Source organism: Ambystoma mexicanum, chromosome 7q (genome assembly GCF_040938575.1).
Source record: "Ambystoma mexicanum isolate Mex_15411 chromosome 7q, UKY_AmexF1_1, whole genome shotgun sequence".
In the NCBI taxonomy this organism is placed as follows: Eukaryota; Metazoa; Chordata; class Amphibia; order Caudata; family Ambystomatidae; genus Ambystoma; species Ambystoma mexicanum.
In genome coordinates this window covers 645,084,898-645,111,584 of record NC_090941.1, presented here as the reverse complement: position 1 = coordinate 645,111,584, position 26,687 = coordinate 645,084,898, and positions in this window count along the sequence as shown.

Below are 26,687 nucleotides of genomic sequence, written 5' to 3'. Positions count from 1 at the left end.
GTTAATCAAGATGATCCGGTTCTCCATGATTTTCAAGCTTTTCAGCTCAGTATGGAAAAACTGTTTGCAAGACATTCACAGGGGCAGGCCTTGGACAATGAGCTCCTTTCATTGCGACAGGGTAATCAAGACCTTTTGGCTTATATTGCGTCTTTCAACAGACTGATAGTGGAAACTCGATGGCCTGAGGACAAAAGGATTACGCTGTTTTATAGAGGTCTACGTGGAGAGCTCAAAGATGTGTTAGCCCAAGTAGTGAATCCCCCGCAAGACTGTTCGGACTATATTGACTTAGTCGTTCAAATTGACCACAGACTGCAGAACAGGAAGGCCGATCGTTCCAAGTTTGATGCTCGAGTATTTTCCAAACCACCAACTCCTACCAAAGGAGTAGACTCCGGGAAACCCATGCAAATAGGGGGCCTGAAAGGACCACTAACACAAAAGGAGCGGGAAAGGAGAAAACAGCTGCAATTATGCCTCTATTGCGGAAACTCGGGGCACTTTCTTCGAGACTGTCCGGTGAAACCAGCCAAGAAGGCAGTAGGAGCTGCAGTTACCAGGGTCACAAACTCTGAGCAGGGAAACAACCTCGCCCGACAAGAATAGAGGTCCTCTTGCCGAGCGTTAAAACCAGTTCCGTGACCTCGCATTTCGTGATACCTATGGTCCTCATTAGCCCTGAACATCCGGATCGATTACATGCGATTGAAGCTTACGTCGACAGCGGTGCCATCGGCAATTATGTGGATCATGAAATGGTTTCGAGGATGAATCTGACTCTTTGTCCAAACGCTGTAAAGGACGTCATTACTACGGTGGATGGTACGGAGATAGCCTCCGGACCAGTAACGCATACCACCCAAGAAGTGACGCTAGTAGGTCAAGATGGACACCATGAGAAGATCGTGTTCGATGTGATCAAGGCCCCTCAGTTCCAGATTGTTCTAGGAATTCCTTGGTTAGAGAAGCACAATCCTCAGATCGATTGGCGAGAAAGAACGGTTCAGTTTCCAGAATGTGTCTCTACTTGTCACCCTCGACCTGGTGTTGCACTGGCAACAATTTCCTCGGAGGCTCCCCAGTTACCTCTTGAATACCTAGAATTCCAAGATGTTTTCCGGAAGGATCAGGCTAACTCTCTACCTCCTCATAGGTCTTATGACTGCCAGATAGACCTGATACCTGGATCTACTCCTCCTTGTAGTAGAATTTATGCCCTCACCGAGCCTGAGAATCGTCACCTCCGACAATACCTGGATCAATACCTAGCGAATGGGTTTATTCGTCCTTCCAAGTCCCCTGCTTCCTCAGCTTTGTTCCTCGTTCCAAAAAAAGAAGGGGACCTTAGAACTTGTATAGATTATCGCGCCCTGAACCAGATCACCGTTAAGAATAGATATCCGTTACCTTTGATCCCTGAACTCCTGGACCAAGTCAGAAAAGCATGAATATATACAAAGCTGGATCTTAGAGGAGCCTACCACTTGGTACGAGTAAAAGAGGGCGATGAATGGAAGACGGCCTTCCGCACCAAATATGGGCTATTTGAATATCAGGTCATGCCCTTCGGACTTTGCAATGCCCCGGCCGCCTTTCAGTATTTTATGAACGATGTCCTCAGAGAGCTCATAGATGTGTGTGTTGTTGTTTACATTGACGACATCCTTGTTTATTCTTCATCGGAAACTGAACATCGGAAACACGTGAAAATGGTCCTCGAGAGATTGCGTCAACACAAACTTTTCGCTAAGTTGGAAAAATGTGTTTTCAACGTGACTGAAGTTGAATTCTTGGGATTCATTTTATCACCTAGCGGAGTGCGCATGGATTCAAAGAAGGTCGATGCAATTCTCAAATGGCCATCGCCATTCTCCATAAAAGGTGTTCAAAGCATGTTAGGCTTCGCTAACTTTTAACGCAGGTTTATCCCCGAATTCTCTCGAATAGTCCAGCCCATCACCGCCTTGTTAAAGAAAAACAAACATTTTGAATGGTCTACCGAGGCAGAACAAGCTTTCCAGAATTTGAAGACTAGATTTATCTCTGCACCGATCTTAAAACATCCTCGCCCAGAACTCCCCTACATCGTTGAAACTGATGCTTCGAGCCTTGCCATGGGGGCAGTTCTATCACAAAAGGACCCAGTAACCAATCAGTTGCATCCCGTGGCATTTTGGTCCCGCAAATTCTCGCCTCCTGAAATCAATTACACTATTACTGATAAGGAACTTCTAGCTATCAAGTCCGCCTTTAAGGCTTGGCGGCATTATCTTCTGGGGGCCCGACACACCGTTACTGTGATTACAGATCACCGAAACCTGCAATATTTGAAAACCGCAAAAGCTCAATCCTCTAGGCAACTCCGTTGGGCACTATTCTTTGCCGAGTTTGACTTCATAATTACCTATCGACCTGGTACAAAAAACGGTAAAGCTGATGCCCTTTCTCGGATGGGAGTGGAAGAACATTTGATCAATCCTAAACCTGTACCTATCATTCCCGAACAAAGAATTCTAGGTGTAATCGCCACACAATCCATAGAGGAAGTTAAGGATAAAGCCAGGCTACTGGTAACTCCAGCAGACATACAGAATTGGCATCTGCAGGGAAAGGACTTTACGGTGAAGGACAACCTGTTATATTTTCAAGAACGGTTATACCTGCCCAGCACAGATTTACAGAAAAAGGTAATCTCTTGTTATCACGATTCTTTAATGGAAGGACATCCCGGTATGACCAAGACCTCGGAAAAGATCAAGCGCTACTTCTGGTGGCCGTCTTGGAAAAAAGATATCAGAGACTTTATAATGTCCTGTGGAGTATGCGCCCAAAACAAGAGTCAAAAGGAAAAACCAGCCGGCCTCTTACGCCCTATTGACATCCCGCCTTGCCCTTGGCATACGCTTTCTATGGACTTCATCACCGATCTACCTCCATGCTCCGGATACAATACGATCCTAGTAATCGTGGACCTATTCTCCAAGATGGCGCATTTCATTCCACTCAAAGGCTTACCAACAGCACCAACTCTGGCCCGAGAATTTCTCGAAAACATCGTCCGACAGCACGGTTTTCCTTCAGTTCTAATTTCGGATCGAGGTAGTCAATTTATTTCTCATTTTTGGCGAAGTTGCTGTCGGTCAGCTCAAATTGATGTGAGACTTTCGACCAGCCACCACCCTCAAACCGACGGACAAACCGAGAGGACCAATCAAACTCTGGAACAGTATTTGCGCTGCATGCTACAACAAACTGAAAAAACTTGGAAAGATATCCTTTGGATAGCCGAATATGCCTACAATAACTCTGTCCACTCGGAACTGGGAAGACCCCGTTTTTTCTTTTATACGGTAGTCACCCTCGAACCTCGTAGTTGGATCCACTCCAAGATCTTGGAACACCAGCAGTAGACCACCTGCATTCTACAATCACCCAAGCCTTTAAGGAAGCCGTTTCTCACCTTCAAAGGGCTAAAGAACAATACAAGAAAGGAGCAGACCAACATCGGAAGGAAGCCCCCCAATATCAAGTAGGAGATCAAGTCTGGTTATCCACCAAATATCTACCTCTAAAAGGACCACGCACATTCAACCCAAGATACCTTGGTCCCTATTCCATCACTACCATAGTAAATCCAGTAGCGGTCAAGTTGGACTTGCCCCCTCACATGAAGATACATCCGGTCTTCCACGTCTCTCTATTAAAACCCGTGCAACCTCAAACCCGACTAACTACATCTCCAAAACCTATTCTAGTTGATGGAGAACTCGAGTTTGAAGTCAAAAGCATCCTGGATTCCAAGATCTCCAAATCTAAACTATTTTACCTGATTGACTGGAAAGGCTACGGTCCCCAAGAAAGATCCTGGGAACCTGCAGAATATGTCCACGCGCCTCGTCTAATCAAAAGATTTCATCGAACATTTCCTAACAAGCCCAAACCCCCGAAGAAGCCTGGTTTGGGAGGGGCCTTGAGGGGGGTGCTGTCATGATCTCTGCTTCCAAAAGATCAGGACTTGCCCGACTCCCTTGGAAGCAGACCCATAACCCCGGTTCCGAGTGCCAGCCAGTCCCAATTGGGACCTTTTGGACCCTGTCCTAGCGCCAGTGGCACCAGGCTCATAAAGATGCCCAGTCCCAGCGCTGGAAGCGCCGGGCTCATAATGCTTGGGTGGACTTACCTGCAGCAGACCATGCTGCTTACTTACCTGCCAGTTGAACCCCTGATCCTCTTCTGTTTGGGACTACCTTTCCTGTTGGGTGGGGCAGGAGCCACTCCCTAGGTTCAGAACACTGGAACTCTTCTGGAAAGCAGGAACTCTTTTCTTACCTAGGCGTGGCTGTGGAAGGAGACACCTAAGCACTACAGGAGGCTATTTAAACCACACCCGATGGATGAATCTTGCTTTGCGTTATTCTGCATTCTCTGCAGCAGAACGCTCATCGTGTCTTCTGCTTCTGATCCTGGGCCTAAGGGAACAAAGGCTTACCATCCTGGAATCCAGTCTTCAGCAGCACCTGTAAAGACAAAGAAAGAACAGGTTAGCACTACGGTCTTCAGTGGCAGCGCATCTCTTACCTGGTCCATCGGCTGTCACCAACGCCTCGCGCTGCATTCCGGCATCTGAAAGACAAAGGCTTATCTACTCTTCGCATGCTCCGGAGGTCTTCGCACTGCATTCCGGCATCTGAAAGACAAAAGCTTACCAGCTCTTCGCACGCTCCGGAGGCCTTCGGCGCTACATCCCGCATCTGAAAGACAAAAGAAGGTGCGTTTAAAGACATTGGGCAACTTTATTACTCACGTGCCATTACTCCTTCCCACGCCGAATCCAGTGGGTATTCCAGCACCCTTCAGCTTCTCTAAAGCTCCGAACTTGTACCTGCAAGATAAAAGGGACAGTTAGTGTGCATCGTGAAGCAGGCTACAAGCGCTTACTTACGTGCTTCCAGGCGCTTCTATTCCTCACGCGGGTTCGATCCTCAACTCTCATCAGCCCGCCATCCGCCATCGCCGGAACCCTGCAAAACAAGAGATATCATTACAAAAGACTTTTAAGACATTTGAAGTGCCCAGAACTTACCGTTCGTGCAGTTAACGACGGACAGCAGTCCTCTGAGGTCAAGAGGCCTGCACCCTTATCCAGTGAAGAAACTGGTTACGGCACCCTGCCCCGAGGCAGATGGAGAGCTCGGCGTTCAATTACCTAAGGGGAGGGTGTTAACCTTTGGGGTTCTACAGGAGAAGAGAAAGGGAAGAGGAGAGAGGCACCCAATAACCCCAGTTCATTAATCCCATATTTTCTATCTGCAGACATATTACTCTTCGAGTCAGACATACAGTGCACAGAGGTCCAGCCCAAAGAGCCAACCGTGTGTTACACATCACCTTTGAAGATACGGCATTCACCCAGTCAAGACCGGCGCCTCTGCGGGAATCAGGTGAGCGTTACAACTATGTACTCAACACACTACAAAGAGACCAAAACATGGTCACCACATTACTACTCAGACTAAAAATGCCCAAACACATCACCCCAGCATTCTGCTCATAGCACTGGCTCCCAGTCAAAAAGAGGATACATTTCAAAATTCTGTGCATTGCTCACTGCTCATACTGCAGGTCCGGAATCCACCAGAAGGATCGTGGATCAGTCGTTAGCTGGCAGTTTTTCGCTTTTAGAACGAGTTTTATTGAAGGCAGAACGAGGTGAATAGTCAATAGAAGAAAAATTAGCATTTTTAATAATTTTTAGCAACTTTGAGATCGTTTTTGTAAAATGGTTATATTTTAAATTTGAAAGTGCCTACGATTGTATCTTTTAAATAGAATTGTCAACATCATAGATTTAAGTGTGGGAATCATTTATATTGGTTGCGGCGTGAGACGAAGTCCTTCTCCCGACATCAGTGTTGCTGGGTAGAGGGACAATGTTACCCAGCATCCTGAGGCGGAGCGCCGACACTGACTCACTAAGGACGCGCCACGGGCTATAATTGGCCCGCGTCAGCGCAAAGCGCTGACGCGAAGCCTGTTATAGACCTGTTGGAGGCATGTGGTGGCAGTTGGCAGGAAACTCTGCCCGTGGCAGTTTTCAGCATACAACAAAGTACAAAGGGACTGGCTGGTGAGTGATGGTCCAAGGTCCATATTGTTTGTAAGCACATGATAGCATTATGCTAACATATCAGAATATAGAACTAAGGGAGATTAGAAGGGAGGGAGGGAATATACCCCTTAGTACTCTGAATAAAATCAGGGATCTCGCTATTGAAAGGACTAATGACCAGGAATATGCCCCCATTAGAAACTACAAAGAGACACGGGTCTTTAAAGCAGTGCTCCTGAATGTTAGATCGGCAATTAAACACGTGATAGAGATTAATGAGCTCATTCTAGCCCAGGATTCGGATTGTATATTCCTGACGGAAACCTGGTTTAATGAGTCCTCACAAGCTGTCCTCCACCTCCTAGTCCCACAAGGCTATTTGATACAACAGATCAATAGACTAGGAAAAACGGGAGGAGGTATGGCAGTTATAATAAGAGCCCCTCCGAAAATAAATCTCTCACTTGCAAGCTCTAGACTGGGATGAGGATACCCAGATAGGGCATGCATGCATCCAATGTACACCAAATAAGACTATAAAAATCCTATATGGGTACCGACCTCCTGGCCCTGCAGGGGCCTTTTTGGAGAAGTTGGAACTTTTTCTAATAGAAATAGGAAGCAAGCATGACGAACTGTTATGCCTGGGGGACTTTAATATATGGATAGAGGATGCGACATCCACAGATGGGAGTAAATTAAGAGATATTCTGGAAGCCCATGCATTAGAAATTCTAGTAGCAACCCCCTCTCATGCTCAAGGACATTGTTTAGACGTCCTATTATATCAAGGAGAGATAGTCCACTGTGGTGAGACAACGCCAATATCATGGACGGACCACTATGCAAGACTATTTGAGCTGCAAATTGCCCAAAAATAGCCAAAAAGAGCACATAGGAAAGCAAATGGGCCATTTCCGCAAGCCAAAAGATCTTTTGAAAATTTCAGGGGAAACCCTGAAACATGCTTTAGCACAGATCGCAGACGCCCTTCCATGCGAAGAATTCTTCAATAGAGGGACAGAAATTATGGCTAAATTGTGTAATGAACAGGCCCCTCTTCAACAAAAGAAAATTAAAAAGATCACTAATGTCATGATGCCTACCTCCAAGGAGCCAGACCAGGCCCAGCTACCCCAGAGGCAGACATCATGTCCCCGAGGGAAGTCTCAGCAGCCCCAAGTAGGGGCCCTTTGGACTCAGTCCTGGCGCCTTTGGCGCCAGGCTCATATTGGACAACAGTTCTGGCGCCATAGGCGCCAGGCTCATAAAAGATGACTTTGTGTTTAAAGGTGCTTGGTGTAAACTTACCTGATGCAGACCATGCTGCAACATCCGGGCCATCTAGAGGCCTGAATGGGACTACTTTCTCTTTGGGGACTACTTAACCACACGGGTGTGGCCGGAGGAAGAATACATACCTGAGAGGAAGGATACATACCTGGAACTACTTTGAAGGCTATTTAAGCCACGCCCAAGCAGCAACTCACGCTTCGCGTTGTTCTGCATCTAGCAGCTGGACGCTCACCGTGTCTGCTCCTGCATCCTGACTTCTGCCACGCCCGCCAGCATCCTGGAACACCTGCAAAGGGAGAAGAGAAGAGAATAGGAGAAAGAAGAGTCCTTACCTGCTAAAACCACATTCCGGAATCATTTTTTTTCCGACGATCCTGAAAAGGAAGACATTCATTTTAAAAGCACATCGCATCGATCGCTGCAGCGCCGCATTCCACTCACCTTTACTAGGCGCCTCCATGTTCATCAGCGACCATCTGGATCCACAACCACATTTCAGCGCCTAGGGAGAAAAAGACAAGAACAAAGGTGAGCTAGGGAAGAGAATAAGAAAACCTTAATTTGCCATCATAAGACTTACCTGTTGGGTCATTCCCACTTCATTTCGGGTCGGTGCCGCATCCTGGCATTTCCGGCCCCCGGCCCCTAAGGGGAAAAAGAGACATCGGCGTTAGTGAGCGAATGATAAGACATTACCTGAACGCTCATTAAAGACTTACCTGATATCTACTGGAACTGCACCTTTCACTTCGGGTCGGTGCCATATCTTCGGCATTTCCGAACCCCGGTCCCTATGGGGAAAAAAGACACACGCATTAGTGCATTAATGCAAGGACACTAAAGGAACCTCTCATCAAACAACTCACCTGAGGTTCCTTCGTCGGTTCCATTGCTCATCTCGGGATCTTTGTTCTGCACCTGAAATAGAGACAACAGACAATTATTATTTCGGGCTCATACTTATAAACAGAATTCTCACAGTACTTTACCGGGAAGGTCAAGCAAACTTGAACTCTCTACAATCCATGATCCAGTGAAGTAACTGGATTACAACGCGCCCCTGCATCAGAAGCAGGATGGAGAGCTCGTCCTTTCAGACCCTAAGGTGAGATTTCACGGGGAATCGCAGAAGGGTTTTGTGGAGGGTGAGAAGGGAGTGGGAGGCTTACACATTATCCCGCAGATTGTTAATACTCCCTTTTCACACACAGAAGGATATTTCTGCGAGTCAGACAAGCCAGATTTGAAGGTCCGGTCCTGTCCATCTTCCGAGTCCTGCGCTTCACCATAGAAGAGGCAACAGCACTCCAAACCAGGCCTGCGCCTCCGTGGGAGTCAGGTGAGCGTAACAACTAACCCCTGGTTTTCATCAGACTTAGCTAAGAAAAGGGGACAACTTAGATCTTTAGAAAAAAAAATGGAGGAAAAACCGTACACAGAGCTCCTTAGAACAGTCAAGAGCTCACAAAGGGAATATGGAAAAGCGATATTTGAAGCTAAAGCTAAATTCATAACTGGGAAGATTGATAAAGTTATGAATAGGCCACGGGAATTGTATACTACAATCTCCCATTTGATCAATCCTGGGTGCGCGTCAGCGGCACCAGAATCCTCACAACTACAGGCGTAACAAAATACAACTAATACAGGGTAAGATTGGGGAAATTAAACCATCAGACCCATATATGGTCTCAGAAGCAATGATGGAAGTTTCTTCAGACACCCTAACCCAGGACGTGACAACTGAGATGAACCATACATCATTTATGTTTACTGAAGTCTCAGAGGAAAGGGTTTGTTCCAACTAATGATGCACTTTTTGTTATCCCTTCCTCAGTAGCTAAACGAATAGCCCCAGATATTACACCATTCATTACCAAATGTATTAATAAATCTCTTACCTCAGGGGTGGTACCAACGATTCTGAAGAAATCTGTGGTTACGCCATTATTAAAAAAGAATAATTTAGACCCCAAAAACTTTCAGAACTACAGACCAGTAGCAGGGCTGTCATGGCCAGCCACAATTCTGGAGAAGAACATGTGGAACAAGAGAACTTGCTGGGCCCCCTGCAATCTGGCTTCCGACCAGGTGTGGGGACGGAGACAGCACTGTTAAGAGTCTGGGACGATCTACTGGAGACGGCGGACCAAGGGGACATGTCCCTGCTGGTCATGCTGGATTTATCCACGGCATTTGATACGGTAAACCACGAGTTTTTACTTAATCGATTGAAAGAAGTAGGCGGGGTGGGGGAGATTGCCCTGCATTGGTTCGAATTGTTTCTCTTCAACAGAGAACAAAGAGTCTGCCTTGGAGATTTCCTATCGGACTCAGCATTACTAAACTGTGGCGTCCCACAGGGATCCTCCCTCTCTCCTCTGCTTTTCAATCAATACGTCAAATTACTCATGGACATCCTTAGGAAGCATGGCATACTTTTCCATTCGTGTGCAGATGACACCCAGGTATTCATGATAATCTCAAGGAGTCATATGTAAAAGTGGAACAATGCCTGCAGGAAATTCAGACCTGGATGTGTGCCAATCAGCTACTGCTGAATGCTAGTAAGACTGAGGTGGCCATATTTGCATCTAAACACCACTGACATAGAGAGCAATTACACTCCCCATGATTCCTGGGGACACAGCTTGAGTTCTCTAAGAAAATCAAGCATCTAGGCTGCATCTGGGAAGATAATATGGGAAGCAGAGCTCAGGTTAGCGCGAAGGTACAGACAGCCTTCCACTCACTTCGACTGCTGAAACATATATTACCCTTCATTGCAATAGAGGATAGAGCAGTTGTGATTGGTACTCTGGTCAATTCTACATTGGATTATGGAAGTGCATTACTATCAGGCATTCCAAGCTATCAGCTACACAGACTACAGGTCACTCAAAACGCAGCAGTAAGGCTAGAATATAGGGTCAAAAAATCAGCTCCAATTTCAGAGCTAAGGAGAACCCTACACTGGCTACCTATCAAGCAAAGAATTGATTTCAAGATTCTTCACCTAATCTTCAAATGCGTTAATAATATTGGCCCAGGATACCTATCGGAAAAAATTAGGAAGTATGTCCCGACTCGACAACTACGCTCAGCAGATAATAATCTGCTTCAGATTCAACGCACCATATGTGTGAGTGAAGGGGACCGTAGATTTGGAGATTATGGCCCAAGAGCATGGAATAAATTACCAAGAGAAATCCGCGTAATTACAAATCTTGTAGCATTCCGCAAGGCGGCAAAGACCTATCTGTTTTGCTAGATCCTAGAATTGAACTCGTTTCTGAACCAGCTACCGCAGAAAGACTACATCTGCGCCCAGATACGATTGAATTCGTCAGGTGTGCACTTATAAATGAAAAAAAATCAATCAAAATCAATCATTCTAACACTATACCAACACAAGAGCACTAAGATCTACAAGAGAAACAACATAATAGTAATGGTGCCAACCAACCTTCAACTAGAAATGGCATGGAGGCTACACTTCCATCAGGTGGATACTGCGCCGGATAGAACCCCTTTATGTTAATGTCTACTCCTACTTTTCATCCTTACTCCGAATACCCTTAACTGTATGTTTACTTCCATCTTACCAACCGCCTTCGAAAACCTCACCTTCCACCATACACCACAGGCGAACTTTCCCTGCTGTCAGCAACCACAGGCCTTGTCAACACCATAGGAATACTATCAAGCTAAGAGTTAAACTACTCTCTTCAGCTTTAGCAATGTTCCCACCATTAGTGGCCCAACCTACAACCTCTTTTACAGTTGTCAGTCCTTATGCTCTCCCCTTAGGATTGCATACTCCTGCATGGCTATGCCAGCCACATAGAAGCGCACCAACACACAGGAACTGGGTACTTCTGACCGGCCCCCATTACCATCATAGGTTTCCCATCTACCTCTCACTCTAGACCACTAACAACCCCGTAACCCACCACCTGCGTATTATAGAGCCACATGCAGCGAGGCCAACAAAGATGGTAGAAGGGCTCTATACAAAACCACTTATTATTATTATTATTATTGGCGCCACACTATGGCGAGAATGCAGATATGCTGTTCGTTTTTCTTTAGGCCTGCCAGCGAATGATTAACAAAGAAATACATTGACCAAAGGTCATTCGTTGTGACAGAAAGTCTTGTATTGGGTCGAAAATTGTGAATTGCATGTCGGCTAATATTCCAAATATGGACACCAGGCACTGTATAATTGTGAAATCCTATTAAACTGAGATAGGACAGCTCCCTTAGGGCCTCATTACGGGTCTGGCATTAACCCTGCCGGTGCTACCGGTGGGTTGCCGCCGGACCCGTAATTTTTTTACCAGCGCCTGACTTCCCAGTGCCACCGGGAGATTACAATTCCGGCGGCCCGGGAAGTCAGGTGCTGATAAGATGTTAGTCCCCACTCCCATAAAGTCCAGTAGTACTTTATGGGAGTGGGGACACCAAAGCACCGGCACCGTTGCTAACGGTGCTGGTGCTTCCGTGACCGGTCTGCCCTCCGTGGCCCCTGTGCCCGGCAGGGTCAGACCTGTCGGGCACATCGGCCACGGCAGGCAGACTCAGAGTTTGCTGATCCGGAAACAAGGGTGCCCATGAGCTTACCGGCATCCTTGTTTCCGAACCGGCAAACTCCTAATGAGGCTCACTAGTGTGTCACAGTGTGAGGGCTTTTCACCTAGCATGTATCCAGGGTTTTATAACGTGTAGGGGATAGCAAACAATCCATAATCCACATGTATCCTATGAAAGCACGCCTACTCAAAAAGAGGGGATGTACTATAATATAACACACAATAGAGTAGGTAGCCCAGCCCTCGTAGAACCTCAAGAGGACACAGACTTAAGGTGTCCTCTTGAGGTTCTACGAGGGCTGGTCTACCTACTCTATAGTGTGTTGTAGGATAGCATAAATGTAATACTAACCCACAGCAAAAAGCCACATTAAAGGATAGTTCCGGGACTTTTTTTTTATTGTCCCTACGGTTCGGCCATGTGTTTTTAAGCATAACTCGGTAGATCGTAGAAAACTTTCCTATGGACCTTACCCGACTTTTCGTCCATTAACGCACTCAAAATCAGCCGCCATTTTCTGATAATCCTATCATTTCCCCCCATCGCCCTGGCTCACCTGCTTTTGCGGCACTAAATCAAATCCCCCGCCCCTGAGCCTGACATCAGCAGACGCGTACCGCCCATTTCCCAACGCCAAAGCACGTTTCGTGTCAACAATCGCTGCGCCTCAGCTAATGACGTGTCGCCATGGAAATGGCAGGACGCCTCTTTCCTCAATAAGTATAAACACACCGTTTCACAACACACTGTGACTCGTTTCTGTGCTCTGGTCAGCTACCTTCATTGATTGTAGCCCGTGTGAACAGATACCAGTACCACCGCTATAAATTATTTTACTTTCTTTACCACACAATGGCTACAATAATGCCGTATATGTACGAGCCCGAGTACACCGAGGAAGAACTACTGGAAAGGCAAGCACGCGAAAACGATGGGGATTCGGACGGCAGTTGGGAGGACCAGTCAACGGATGAAGAGCCTGGACCATGTCGCATGGACGGCGTCTCCACCTGGTGCACGTGCAATCGGTGCGAGCTAATGCCAACTGAGGAGGAGAACTGCTGCTGCCGTGAAAATTCCGGGTGCTTGGCCTACATTTCGGAAGGCGAGCCAAGTCCGCAATGCATCACCGAGCTGCCAGAGTTCAGGGAAGCCTGCCTCTCACGGACCGTGTTGAGGATGATGATGGTGCTTATGCACGAACTTTGCGGCACTGTTCGTCCGCGTAATCCGAGTAACGAGTAAGTATACTCTGGTTGTGATGTCAGTGATGCCACTACTATTTCATGGTCGTCTCATCATTCGAATGCATGTAAATTGGTTCCATGTTGTGCATTTTCTAGATAGAATTTTTTTCAAAGCAGAATGACATTTTTTACCTGAATCGACAGTGATAAGAAAGTTGTCATTTTAATACAGTTTGCATCTTTCATTTTCACAGGTGGTACAGGCTGGTGGCCTATCGTTGCTTCACTTGGTGGCTTCACGGGAGGCTCGGACACCGCGTTCGGAGAGTAATACCTGCCTGTGCGGTACTTGCCATTCGACAACATTTCCCCAGCGACAGTGGACAATACCGCGGATTTTCCCTGGATGTGCTGCAACCGCAACTTTACAATGTGTAATGTTTATTATTTATGTTCAATTGTAATTAAGATCTAAAATAAACCCAACATATATTTTAACAATGGTTGTTTTGATTTTTTAAATGAATCTAGTGTGTCTCCATTGAATAGTCTTCCTGTGCCTTGTCACACCACATGTCTCCGGCCAGCATCCTCCCTCACGCTGGCCGCCCACCTTCAATCCACATAACCGTTGAACCCATATGCAGCAGACATACATATGTTATTTTGCGGGTTGGCATCAAGCCTCCCGGCCTTGCCTCCGACCCCAAAAATACTTACCACACCACTTTGATCAAGCGCTGGCAATAAAAGGAAGGCCGTTGGATTTTATTGATACAAAACATGGTTATAGGTAAATAATCAATATGGTTGATCATAATAAATCATCCTTTTGGGCACCGGGTACAGAGATGACCCCCTCTGGCCCGTGCCGCCTTGCCACCACAGGCCAGCCTGCTGCTGACTAACTGCCTAGGCATCCAGGGTCTCCAGGGTGAACTGCACCCATATATTCTCCTGGGAGGGTGAGGTATTTATAAACTCACCCCCCTGCCTTCCATGTACTAGATCCTGCAGCCTGCCTCTTACATGCAGTTAGATGGCCTCTCCTTGGTGAGGCCCTGCGGCAAACGAGTCTTGTCTGCACGACCACCGCCCCAATCCACCCCCGCCCTATCAAAGGCAGTTCGCACCGGGGTACTTGTGCTGGCAAGTGGAGCTGTCAGGGAGCGATAAAGGCCAAGAGGTGCCAAAGACCATGTACACTTCAAAGTGGTCTATAGAGCATGGGTTGTTGTTCCCATGTCTACCGCCAGACCCCGTGTCTCCCGCCAAGCATCCCCCCTCACGCTGGACGGCCCCCTGCAATCCACATAAGTGTGTCTCCATTCACGAGTCTTCCTGTGTCTTGTCTGCACGACCACCGCCCCAATCCACCCCCCGCCCTATCAAAGGCAGTTCGCACCGGGGTACTTGTGCTGGCAAGTGGAGCTGTCAGGGAGCGATAAAGGCCAAGAGGTGCCAAAGACCATGTACACTTCAAAGTGGTCTATAGAGCATGGGTTGTTGTTCCCATGTCTACCGCCAGACCCCATGTCTCCCGCCAAGCATCCCCCCTCACGCTGGACGGCCCCCTGCAATCCACATAAGTGTGTCTCCATTCACGAGTCTTCCTGTGTCTTGTCTGCACGACCACCGCCCCAATCCACCCCCCGCCCTATCAAAGGCAGTTCGCACCGGGGTACTTGTGCTGGCAAGTGGAGCTGTCAGGGAGCGATAAAGGCCAAGAGGTGCCAAAGACCATGTACACTTCAAAGTGGTCTATAGAGCATGGGTTGTTGTTCCCATGTCTACCGCCAGACCCCGTGTCTCCCGCCAAGCATCCCCCCTCACGCTGGACGGCCCCCTGCAATCCACATAAGTGTGTCTCCATTCACGAGTCTTCCTGTGTCTTGTCTGCACGACCACCGCCCCAATCCACCCCCCGCCCTATCAAAGGCAGTTCGCACCGGGGTACTTGTGCTGGCAAGTGGAGCTGTCAGGGAGCGATAAAGGCCAAGAGGTGCCAAAGACCATGTACACTTCAAAGTGGTCTATAGAGCATGGGTTGTTGTTCCCATGTCTACCGCCAGACCCCGTGTCTCCCGCCAAGCATCCCCCCTCACGCTGGACGGCCCCCTGCAAACCGCATAATGCCACGACATATACACGTCATTCATTCACAAACACACCCCTGTTTCAAATTCTTTATAACCCACTTCATATTTCTAATGAGAACTTCTTTGCACTTTGCTAGTCAACCCGTGAAGGTGCTGGTTATCTGCTCTTCGTCTCTGTGAACTTCCGTGACCACTTCGAGGAAACTCGTCAGTTTGCAACCTGTGAACTGCTCCCTGTTCTACGACAAGAAACTACTCTGATCCCTGCATCTAACTGTTTGCTCGTCAAGGTAAGGCCATGTACCATACTCATTTTGCGTCCAATTTCTTTTCGTTCAAGACAGTACATGCAAGGAACTAGTCACATGTTCTGAGTTTAGTCAAATTATTTTTCTATTTTTTTAAAGTTATTCAAATACTTATCCGCATGTGAATAACGTGTATAGTTCCAAGAACCAAAACATACCTTGCATTGAACCTTTTATGTGTCATTTAATTTTTTAACACATTGATATTCATAGAGAATTGTTGATCTTTACTTTTCAGAACTTTCCACAATGCCTGCCTGTTCCATTGGCGGTTGCCCTTCGAAGACCCATAATAAATCTGAAGGTACTATAATGCATGTTTTCCCTAAGACAATAGATCAGATAAGAGAATGGGTCCGATATTGCGGATATCCACCCTCTGAGCTTGAAAGTAGAGTCCTAGAAGTCTTTGTGGACAAGAGGGGTGATCGATACCGCATCTGCAGCAGGCACTTTACCTCTGACATGTACTCCACATCATTGCTAATAAAGAAGAACACACCGCGAGTGAGGCGAAAATTGCTCTCAACCGCTATTCCCACTCTATTCGTCCACATCCCTCCACTGGTGAGTCAAGTTTACGTATTTATCTCTCGGCCTTGCGGTAGTGTGTAGCATTAGCTAACAATAATTTCCCCATTTATGTATCCACTCAATATGAAGGCGGAAGATTCTCCATCCGTGTCGTTATTGCAGTCATCAGCCACTTCAAGCGCCTATCGGGTAATCTTACTTGGCTATTCTGCCACTGACTTGTTTTAGGCATGTAAATCAATAGTTTTAATTTATCGTGTAATTATTTTACCTAATGGTACACCCTTGTACTCGTCCTCTAGTCTTTGTTTTCAGTTATAATTATTGTTATCCGAAATAATTCAAGTACTGTCTTTCAGGGAGATGCTGAGGAGTCCAACGTATTGACGACTACCGTTGATGTCACTCAGATGCTCGAGGTACGTTTCAGGACAGTTCCATCGATGGAGATCATCAGATCTTGCATTCTTGTAGCGTGATTGTTACACACAATGTTTCTTTCGTTTTTAGCCATTGATATGTCCTTCTGTCGTCGCCCTCCTATGTGTCTTCTTTTTTCAATATTGTGTTCATTACTAATGAAAGTCCTATGTTTCAGGGAGTCGATGGAGCATTAGTCCAAGAAGAAGGGGGAGCGTGCAGTTACGGGTCGGCGCAACAGCTTGCAGAAGTGTGCACCGCAGTTACATCGTCCCTTGATGTTCTTATGCATTTCGAGGTATGGATACTGACAGTTCAATCAAGCGAAATCATATGACGTGATTACATCTGCTATACTTCCTTCTTTATTAACGCAAGTACTATGTTTCAGGGAGATGACGGAGCTTCTTCTACAAGAACATCACCCCTAGTAGTTGATGCAGATCTCTGGGTGGTGACACTTCCAACGATCGAGCAAATCGAATCATATTTACATATCCATTATTTATTTTAGACAACTGATCATTTGTGCAGGTCTATTTAGATGAGCCGTTCACGCCTGCACAAAGTTTCTGTTCTTTTTATCAAAATAGAAAACCATACTAATGCAATTACTGTGTTTCAGGGAGTCACTGAAGCATCATCTTCAATAATATCATCAATGGAAATCTATGAGGAGCCCGAGGTATGGATCTTGACAGTTCCATCTAACTAGATCAACAATGCGTGAATAATTGTTGTTTGAATGTTCTACACAAAGCGTTCAATTGTGTTTTGCTATTGAGATGTACGTGGGTATTGGTCCCCAAGTACATTTTGTGTTTTCGATATTATTATACATACTAATGAAAGTTCTATGTTTCAGGGAGTCGATGGAGCGTCAGTGCGTGATGGATGTGCTTATCAGGAAAACATAGTCGTTGCAGCGCAAGAGGAAGTGGAGACATGCACACACGAGTCGGAGCAACAGCGTCCTGATGTTGAAGTTCGAGGCAAGAAAGTTTCAAAGAAAAGAAAGCAAAAGAAGGTTAGTGTCCTGGTCACTATATTATGTTGTTTTTCACTGTTAATAGTTCAATACTGTAAGTTGTGTTTAAACTGAACATCCCTTTTCCAATCTGTCCTCTAGTTGCGAGTGGGTGTACGAACTAGATCTACACAGACAGTGAAGCGAACGAGAGATGTTGCTTGTCAAACCTTTTGGCAGGGACTTGAGACTGGAGATGCATCGTGCCAATGGGAAGAATATGAAGTGATTGACAACGGAGCTATACCACCACCAGCCATTGATAGTGAATGTCCTCCTGGTAGTTCGGATGCAGTCGGAGATCAATTCACAGAATCCACACCCGCAAAAACTAAGACCGCGAGAAAGTTGAAGAAATTGTTTTATTCACCCATCGCCGGAGAAGGAACAGATGTTGCAATGGAAGAGAATGAAGTGGACGACAATGAAACACCATCAATATCACTGAACATAGCGGAAGACGATATCAGAGATTCTACCTTTCATGTGAGTGACATGTCCTCAACGTTACAGGCCGAACCAGCTGGGATGCAGAGTGACAGTATAAGGAAAGAGGCCAAATTCATTGTATTCGATAGTTGTTTGATTGATCTTATTATTCGGATGAAATGTGGGCATTCGGTTGGTGGGGAAGTATGTGGGGAGCCATTGATTAATGTGACTCGTGCAATTCGAGGCACTAACCTTAAAATACATGCCACCTGTACAAAACATCATCCGTTCACATGGTCTGCACAACCTATGCTGGGACAACTGCCAGCAGGCAATCTACTTTGTGCAGCGGCTGCACTTTTTAGTGGTTCAAGTTTTAAAAAATTAGAGTCTTTCTTTCAGTTTGTGGGAATCCATTTCATTGCGAAAACTCAGTTCTACAAATACCGAACCGATTATCTATTTCCAGCCATTAGCGAAGCTTGGAGAATGGAAAAAATGTCTATTGATAGTACATTCGCGGGCAAACGGTTCAGGCTAGCCGGTGATGGACAGTGCGACAGCCCAGGATTTTCAGCCAAGTACTGCACCTACCACTTTCAGGACATGGAAAGTAAGAAAATTGTGAGTTCGGTGGTCGTGCAGGTGTCACAAAGTACATCCTCAGTGGCCATGGAGAAAGTTGGCTTTGTAGCATCATTGCAAGAACTACAATCGCGGGGAATGGTGATCAACCTGATAGCCACGGACAGACACGTTTCAATTGCCAAGACAATGAGAGAACAGTACAAAAATATAAATCACCAATTTGACGTTTGGCATCTTGCAAAATCAATCAATAAAAAATTGTCGGCTGCAGGTAAAAAAAAAGAATTGCAAGGTATTTCACAGTGGTCCAAGTCAATCAGCAACCATCTTTGGTGGAGCTCAAAAACATGTGGAGGGTCGTTGGAAATTCTACTGGAAAAATGGCGGTCAGTAATGCCACACTGTACAAACGTTCACCGATGGAACACGAACCAACATTTCCACAATTGTGAACATGGCCATTTGTCCACAGAGGAGGCACGGAAGAAGAAGTGGTTGATTCCTTCATCACCCACTCACAAAGCCATTGAAAAGATTGTATTTGATAAAACTATAACAAAAGCTTTGAGGGGACTCACGGAATTCTGCCACACAGGAGATTTGGAGGTGTTCCACAATATGTGCCTAAAGTACAGGCCAAAACGATTGCATTTTGGCATGGAGGGCATGATAAATCGGACTCTTTTAGCGGTCTTGGCACATAACCATAATGTTGGCCGTCAACAAAGTAGGACGACCGGAACTTTAGGGACGCTTCGCTACAATAAGGCCTTCACTAAAAGAAGTAAACAATGGGTGATCAAACCAGTGTTTGAGGATATGCAATATGAGTTTATTGAGAAACTTATTGTTGACGTCCTAGATAGGCACATAAATGGAGTTGTGAACGAACCTGTGCAGGGGACAACTGCATTGCCACCCAACATTGCCTCTGTTCCATGTCCACCTAAAGAAGAACTCATTGAGAAATACACATCACGGTTTAAATGATTGTAATTTGATTGTCTGTTCTCTCGAGTCTCCTCATGTCGCAGGCCCATTGAATATGTGTAGCTATGTATTGTGTAAATAAAAGTGATTGCTCAGTGTACATGCAATGTGTCTCTCCACCCTTGCCCCTCCCTTCACCGTGCAGTAGTGCGAACCACCCGGGTGTCACCTGTGACTTTGCTCTGGAGTCTCCTCATGTCGCAGGCCCATTGAATATGTGTAGCTATGTATTGTGTAAATAAAAGTGATTGCTCAGTGTACATGCAATGTGTCTCTCCACCCTTGTTCATTTGCGCATTAAATTAAACCAAACAGTAATATAAATCATTTTTCAAAAATATAGAATGTCTCCGTATTTATGGTTCTGTGGGGCTGCAAAGCACGCAGACAAAATGCAAAGATGGAGTGTAAATTTCAAGTCCTGTGAGACGGCCTTACACTGAATGTAGCTAACTAGGAATGTGTGCTCGTTCAAAGTGAAGGTCAGCTGCTTTGATTTTTTCTAGGGTGCCAGAATGGCCCACGACTCAGTATAAGGTTCTATTGTTATTTGACCTTGACAGGCCGGGACCACGTAAGAAACGATAATGAATATAATTTCAGAAACGAAAGCCATTTCATGTTCGTTCATTAGAAGAAATAACGTCTGCATAGAAGGAGTGGTATTTCGGGGCTGCCCTACGCACAGACACAATGGAAAATGCAAATATAATGTAAGTAACTCTTTAGATGAGTTTATACCGCAATTTAATTACTATACAGTAGCTTTAAAGACGGGTTAAGTTGGACTTGTTCGTTCTATGTGGCATATTGTTTTGTACCGCGCACTATCTTGGGGAGAACCGTCTCCTTTTACGGAAGCACCTCAAAACCTTCCTCTTTGCTTCTGCTTTCTCTCTCCCTCTCCCCTGCTACAACTGTTCCACTGTCTGCGATCTCGGTCCTGGGCCCTTCCACTCTCCACCTGCACTCCCTGTCAACCCCTGCACTGGGGGACTGTCTCAGTATCCTACAGCCCCCCCTTGACGTTTAAAACCCAGTTGCACTGTCCTAGCTATGAAATAATTTACCGACCGAATATATAAAATGAATAATTTTAATAAAGATCTGATGGTGAGACTAATTTCATTTTTTATGTTTTTCAAACAGGTACTTCACCCATTATTGTCTGTGTCACGAGTACCAGACACCGGCGGATGGCTTTTATAACCGCCAGTTGCTTCTCCGCGTGAACAACGTTACCACCCTGACCATTTTATGGGACGATCGCCAAGTACAAGTATGCCCTTACGCGGTACTAACGGCTAGATGCAACATACAGACCGTTGTGGTGGCCTAGTGCCTCGTTGTTGGAACAGCCATGCGATTATCAGTGCGACCGAAGAGCTTATGTTATCGTAAACCAACACCCTGTGTACTGCACACGAACATCGCTTGCCTCAAGACGAACTATTTTGGATCGAGAGCAAAGAAAAATGAAAATCGCTGAATATTCTCTAAACATTTGATGTCCAATAAATGTACTTTGCCAAATGTACAATCTTGCAGTTTGCTTTTAAACCACAGTTTCATATTCCGAATTGTGGCGCTGTATTGTGAGATGATCTAAGACCCTGTGTACAGCAAAGGAACATCGCGTGCCTCAAAACGAACTTTTTGGAACGTGAGCAAATAAAAATGAAAATCGCTGAATATTCTCTAAACATTTGATGTCAAATAAATGTACTTTACCAAATTTACAATCTTGCGGTTTGATTTAAAAGTACAGTTTCATATTGCGAATTGTGGCGCGCTGTGTTGTGAGCTGATCTGTGTTGGTTTCCGGGTTCTGTGTGGAGTCGCGTAGAAGACGCCTGGGCGCGTTTGCCTATGCAGCACAGTCACGTCACGGATAGAGGCGGGGAATATGAATGTTTTGATAAAGTCTGTTTCAGGGGCGGGGGATTTGATTTAGTGCCGCAAAAGCAGGTGAGCCAGGGCGATGGGGGGAAATGATAGGATTATCAGAAAATGGCGGCTGATTTCGAGTGCGTTAATGGACGAAAAGTCGGGTAAGGTCCATAGGAAAGTTTTCTACGATCTACCGAGTTATGCTTAAAAACACATGGCCGAACCGTAGGGACAATAAATAAAAAGTCCCGGAACTATCCTTTAAGAAAGAATAAAGCACACTATGCTATAGTGTGCAATATTTAAATGATCACTACATCTTAAGCTGGGGCCCTAGTCACTGACCTCCATGTGCATCCACTACTGCCCGCCCATTGTCAGATTGGTCATTATAGGGGAGGCCACGGTTGCTTACTTTTTCCTTGGCTATTTTGGACTATTTGTGAGCGTACACATTACTAGCCCCCTTTTGTTTTGCTAAGTCACAAGCCACTCAATCTTCTGTGAGTGCCCAATTGCCACTGTGCCTTACTTAATGTGTTGTCATGGATGGGCCACCTTCCTTTGTAGGCATGGCTATGTTGTGGGGGTTACTTTTTTTACTCCATGTATGCTGCTTTGCATTACCCAATTCAGGGGACTTTATCATGCCCATAGAAAGGGAGTTGGTTTCCTTATTCCTGTCCTGTATCCAGGGTAGCCCCGTGGGATCTAAGGCTGGCAAGCTGCTTGGTAAAGGCAGGAAGAACCCTGGAAATGTCAGCATTTCGTTCTGGTTCCCCATTCCTTGCCAATGCTGCAGTGGCAGGGAGGATTATAGCAGCTGAAACCACAGAGTGTGAGTTGATCAGTACCCCAAGTGATACGAGTGGTGTGGGTGTCAATGCAGCACAGCAAGAGTCATTGTTTAACCACCATGTGGGGTTCACTATCCAGGCCTTGGATGTTATCGCCGAGTTTGCCACTTCTTTCTGCTGACAGAAGCCTGACAGAAAGGAAGGCAGGGATCATTTGTTTGTTCTCAAGGTAAATAGCATTTTCCTCCATGCCCTGCCTGATTCAGACAGCATGTCATAATTTGCAAGTTCTAAAAGCCAGATGCAGTGGTCTGGCCCTGGGACGTTCCATGTGGAGGAGGAGACATATTGGTCACCCAGCCATTTTCTTAGGTGATTCCCTCCAGATTTTTCCTGAGATCCCGACCTGTCACATGTAAGGTAAGAGCATGCCCAAACACTGACAGAGGACTGACTCCCCGCTTAAAGGGAACCCAAGAGCCCTTCACTGCTGCTGCAGGAATTGGCAGCCCCCAACTATGGTGGACCTGTCAGCAGAAGGCATGGATTTGAGAAAACCTGTAGAGCTCCCTAAGGGAGAGACTCCTAGTCTTAGACCTCTCTCTGGGCGCTAGCTCCAGGGGAACTTGGTTCGGATTGAGGTTAGGACCCAAATTCCAGGAAGGGAAACCATTGGGTCGCAGCCTTGCTGGGTTCCTGACTCCTTCCTATGGCACTGTCGTTAATCCACACAACTCCCACAGATGCCATATCCGTAGTTCCATTGTGTAATCCTTGCTGGACTGCAATCGTTTCAACCACAGAGGTCTGAACGTGGGTGTAAATCTCCCACATTGGTTCTACATGCCCTTTGTCAAATCGCACGCCTCTGCACTGATGGATCTTCACTACTGACTTGATCCAGGTCACCCCACGAGTTCTAGTAAAGTGTCTATTCTTGGATAGCCGGTTAGATAGCTCAGCGGGTTGAGTGCTCGCTGCTGCGATCTGAGCGTGATCTGTAGGACGCAGGTTCGAAACCCGGCAAGGCCAACTCAGCCTTTCATCCTTCCGAGGTCGATAAATGAGTGCCAATTTTGGTTGGGTGATATTGTATGTAAATGTGTGCTCTGTAAAGCGCTTTAGATTAAGGCGCTACATAAATAACACATCATTATCATTGGATAGAAGCTATTTGCATGTAATCAGAAGTCAGAAGTCAGATTCAGACCTTAACAACAACCTTTGTCGTTGCTGCTCCTCCTAACACCTAAGTGCCCTCTCCCTTTATTACGCTTTCAATTGGGCCAAAGTTCAAAAGACCTGAAGCAGACTCGTGGCTGCTTGTCTGATATCCGTGCCATCTTTTTGAGGATTGGTTGCATGGTGTTTGACTTATGGGGACATGGTTTTGGACTGAGTTATGCTTCAGGCTGGTTGTGTTCCTGTCTTGTTCTGTGCTTTGTGTTTTGTGTCCATATGGGTGACTGGGCCCTATGGCAAAGTCACCTGCAAGTGCATGGGATTTATAGGTGTGTTGGTCACTGGGCCGGATGCCACAATTCATCATGTGATGTTGAGACCCGAGAAGGCACACAGTGGATGCCCCCAACCACCCCACCGTGCCCTTTCACTTTCCTTGCCCCTTTAAGGAATCCAAAGTGCAGAGTCTGAGACAGCACACTGGTTACTCTATAAAGGTTGCCCTTTTTGGAAAACCAGCAGGAGAGCGATTGAGGGTCTTACAGTTAGTGGTGAGCACTGCAGCAATGTGCCAGAGATGTCAAGGGCTGAGCCAGCAGGGCTGATGTCAGTCATTTATTTTATTTATTTATTTATTACTCACTTGTTAGGCGCTTATACAGGATGCACATACTGTTTCAAAGCACCCACAGAGCAACAGGGAGGGGACAGTGGATGATAGATAATGTAATAACAGCAACGTTAATTAATTAAATACAACAAAAAGAGACAATGGGGAGCGGAGGACAAAACTACTATGCCTTGTGAGTGTTCAGAACGTGCAAGTGAAGAGGGGAGAGGGGTATGGTATAGGTGCTCTGGTGCTCATGGAGAGCAGTAGGTGAAGTGCTGTGTAGAAGGTAAGTGCAACCGCAAGTGCAGAGGACAGACAGTAGCTGGGATGATAAGATGTGGGAGGTCAGGGCCCTGAGGATGCATAGGCGCACTGCACACCAGTCAAGCTACTGTGCAATTAGCAGGGGGGAGAGGGAGGGAAGGAAAAGCTAAAGAGGAAGGTCTTGAGGCTTTTCCAGAACTTAAGGAGGTCTTTTTTACTTTGACTTATTTTTAAAGATTATGTTCATAGCGGATTGGGACCTAAGAATAGGGATTTTATTAGACGCAACGGCGAGTATCATGACCTCTCTCTCCCAACGTGTGTTCTTCTGGTGCTAGACTCGAGGTACCTGATCATAATACTAGAGTAATATTAAGGGCATTAGTGTTAGTGAATAGTGAGATATTATGTAGAAATAAGCACAACCAATGAAGAACAATACATTGCGCTGCAATGTTATTTGTTTCCAATGCTGTCAGGGATTTTGTTTGGAGAGATGGGTGAGGTGAGTGTCATTATGGCTCTGCTCTTTTTCTTCTATGTCTTTACTTGGGTCATGTGTTTTCTTCCCCGCTCTATGAGGGATGGGCGAGCTTCCAGGTGGTTCAGGTACTCTGGATTCTGGTGAGTCTGCCTGTCGGTCTGTTTTCCACCTGGATGCTACTAATTGTTCTCAAAGCGGAAGAGCTGGTTGCCTGGCGCTGAACCGGTTGCTGATTGATGATTCCACCCTGTTAGACTGTGTGCCTTTGCTCATGCTGCTGTTTGTTGGAGTTAGCATTAAAGAGCCTGCAATCACACTTGCCTCCCTGTCTTCATAAAAATCTCGATTTTCAGATCACAACCTACCATGAAAATCGTCATGTCATGCCGGGCCAATCTCTTGCTATATGGTTTGCTAGGTTTTCTGAAGAGGGATGTTTTTCAGGAACGCCTAGGAAAAGGACAATGTTGCAAATTAACTTCTAGCAAATTGAGTTGATATGATGATTATTTTGCCTTCAGCCCGGAATGTAGGAAGTCACTTGTGTTAAAAAATGTTGTTGGTGTTAAATGGTGCTGGCGACTGAGTGGCCATGTGGTTCCAGGGTGAGATCCCTAGCCAGCTGAAGCTTCTGGGTTGGGTAGTGTGATCTGGAAGTGGGATGGAAGAGAAGCAATATGTTTAGGTTTTGAAGTCATGGAGTGGCGGCCATCTTTCTACCATCCATGTTCCTCCTGGCCCACTCAAGTCATCTGTTGAGGCTGTCCAAGCTTTGTGTAGCAAGCCACCTATCCACGTGCTGCTTATCATCTGTGTCTGAGTGGAGACCCTAATATTATCAGGCTTACTTTGGGATGTTGGAATGGCCATCTGACAGTGAAATAGCCAGATAGATCATTTGACTGGACATTGGGTCGTTTCTGGCCGACTCAGATCCGTCTCAGCATTTGGCAGAGATGGATGTGGGAGTCACCACATGCGTGTAGGAACTCTTAGCATTCTCATCTGCACCCTACTCTTTTGCCTGAAATGGAGACGCTGTTTTTGTTGGCCTGGCAAAGCAGGCTTGAATCCGCCAAATTGATCTGATGGATTTGACATTGGAATCAACATGCTTCTACATATGAAGGGGTGCCATACCTTTGCGGGTTTCTCAGATATGTACAGTGTATGACATTTTGTATACAAATGTAACAACAGCACTAAACCCTGAAAGAGCATTTTCAATGAAGTATACACTCACACTGAGTTGGATGGTGATTTGTTGGGTCAAATATAAATCAATGTTGTATTTGCAAAAGCAGTGAGGGAGTGGGTGGGGGAAGTGACTTGTAGCAAAAAGTGCAGTACCCTGGCTCCAGGGTGCTATGGGGCATCAGCACCATAGAGGGTCTTGAGTTGGGGCAGGGCGAGCCATACCCATGACCATGCGGACCTCTGCCATGGTACTGGCACGAGGGTCCCACGGCATCATGGCCTGCAGGCCCGTGCTCACACGGTGTGGGTCTGCAGGCCTAAATGAATAAGAGACAGACTCAGTTGTTCCTCTTCGGGAGTCTGTAGGCTTTCTAATGCACGTAACTGCATGGGCTCCTTTTATTAGCTCGGGCCATGACGCAGTCATGGCCCACATTAAAAGGGCAATACACATGGGAGGGACACATTCCCTTAAAGGGGCAAGACACTTGGGAGGGTCACACACCAGACTTAGCACCTCCACTTCTGTGTTTCCATTTCACGCACTGTTTGTGGTATAAACTTTGCCCTGTACTTTTGTCTGCCATCTTGGATTGTTCTGTACCCCATTACGTACAAGAAAAAGAGGAAATGGAGTCAAAAAGGCTACCCTGACCTAAGACGGGAAAGGA